Below are 2,638 nucleotides of genomic sequence, written 5' to 3'. Positions count from 1 at the left end.
AGCATAAACTTTTTATTTTGGTGTCATTTTAATTGATTTGATGAAACTTTTCTAATGGAATATTTTGTTATAAAAATTAGTTATTTTATTATAATTTAATAAATATATAAATTAATCAAAAATATATAAACAACTCATTAGAAATACATTGGTCATTTACTTGTTCTGTTCTGTCTAGTTTTGTTTTATCAAACGCTTAACAAATGTTCTATCATGTTTTTGTCTTGTCTTGTCATGTCCTATTTTGACATGTCGTGTCTAGACACCAAACACGCCCTAAATGAACATGTGGGCACAACATTGAACCTACTAATTGAATGTTACCTTAAAATTAATATCTTTTCCAAAAATATCTCTGTTTACTTGATGTTCACTTTTGTTTAATATACGTTTTTACAATTATTATAATAATGTCAGCAGTCAATTTAATCTATAGATCTTAAAGTGTAATGGTCAAAATCGGTTCACATAGTTAACATCACTGGTTTGGTTAACAAAAGAACTTGTCCTTATATATAAAGTTGAGTTACAATGAGAATGAGAGTAAATATGAGAAGCGTAAGAAGGAATCTCTATCATTGGATGCACATTAGGATGAGATGCACATTAGGATGAGATGCACTGTGATGCACCGGATCGATCCTCGTATCAAGCACTATTCATGGATGAGTTTGAGATTAAAGGTGATCAAATGTACAGATCTCTTTTTATTCTTCTCACCTTAACTCTCCTTCTCATATAATCCTTCGCCTATATATATGTGTGTGTGTGTGAAAGTTCAAACGAGAACCCCTATAATTTACGAGAATGCGAGAACAACCTAGTAACCTCAAACTTTTTTAATTAATAAATTAACTTGTATTAAATATAAATAAATTAATAAGGGCAGTGATGTAATTAAGTAATTTTTATAATTTTTATTTTATTTTAATTAATTATAATTATTTCTTTTTTTCTTCGATTGATCACGTTCGTTTTCACTCTTTTCTCTTCCCTTGTGATAATTGTGTGAGTGTATAACCATAACCTATCGAAACCATGATCAATCGAGTGTAACCATAACCTATCGAAACCATGATCAATCGAGTGTAACCATAACCTATCGAAACCATGATCAATCGAGTGTAATCATAACCTATCGAACCCATGAGTAATCGTTGTGATAAATGTGTGATTGTCTAAACCTAACCGATCAAAACCATGATCAAATTGAGTGTGTAAGTGATGTTATAATACTGATATCACATGATTATCACACCCATATCACACCAAATCGTTTAGTGGATTTCGCACGTAATTGTTGTGATAAATGTGTGATTGTCTAATTCTAACCTATCGAAACCATGAGTAATCGTTGTGATAAATGTGTGATTGTCTAACCCTAACCGATCGAAACCATGATCAAATCGAGTGTGCTGTTATGATAATGATTATCACACCCATATCACACCAAATCGTTTAGTCGATTTCGCCTGTAATCGTTGTGATAAATGTGTGATTGTCTAATCCTAATTGAATGAAAGCATGTTCAAATCGAGTAATTGTGACAGATACCGTGAATAAAATGTGTTCTACGGCTTCTTCTTGTTGTTCGATTCTTGCATGCAAACCTTACGGCTTCTTCTTGCTGATCGATTCCTGTTTGCTGTTCGATTCTTGTTTGTTGTTTGATTTCCAGACTTTACGGCTTCTTGATCTTCGATTTCTCCTTGAAATCCTTTCGTTAGCTTCTAAATCGATACCTTCTAATAAACGATAACTGTTGAATTAAGTGGATAACTCTAATTTCCACGATTATAATGTGATCGTGTTTAAAATTGTATGATTTTGATTTCCATTATTACACTTTCGAATCTCAATTTTTTTTGAATCGTTTTAATTTTTAATTTCAAAAATCTTTTAATTTTAATTGTTATCAAATTATGAGGTTAATAAGTTGTTCACGCGTTCTTGTAAATCACAACGGTTCTCGTTTGAACCTTTCCATATACATACATACATATATATATATATATATATATATATATATTCCTAATCAAATGAGAACTAATTAGTTTGTGGTAACCGTGAGGTCTAATATAAGCCAATCATTTTATGATATTAATTCTATTACCTTAATTAATAGGTAAAGGGCGTTTTAGTAAAATGATTAATTATAATTTAAATATTTTTCTTATTTAATAGTTATCAAATTTGGTTTCCTTAATTATCAAGAATTCGGTTTTCTTAATTATCTCAACAAAATTGTATCACAGTCATGTATCACATTGTGGTTGTGTGTGACCTAAAACTCAGATCACATCTGTTATCAACCCATGTTCAAAACGTTATCACAGTGGTATCACAATTGGTTTTGTGTCTTACTGTTATAAATTCTCGGGTATCACAACGTGTATCATATTTGTTTTGTGTTTTACTGTCTAAAATTCTTGGCCGAAGAGAGAGGGGGAGAGAGGAGAGAGGAGAGAGATTTTAAAAAGACTCATTTACCCCTATATATTATCAGTAAATTTAAATTATTTGAAAATTAATGAATAATTACCAAAATTAATATGTTTAATAATAACCATTGATTATTAATAATGTGTGGTTGAGATTGGATCACACAATTATCACAAACAATCGAGTTCTCCTTTGA

The sequence above is a fragment of the Cynara cardunculus genome (assembly GCF_001531365.2).
Source record: "Cynara cardunculus var. scolymus isolate 2C chromosome LG 14, CcrdV1, whole genome shotgun sequence".
Lineage (NCBI taxonomy): Eukaryota > Viridiplantae > Streptophyta > Magnoliopsida > Asterales > Asteraceae > Cynara > Cynara cardunculus.
Note: the sequence above shows the minus strand (reverse complement) of the source record.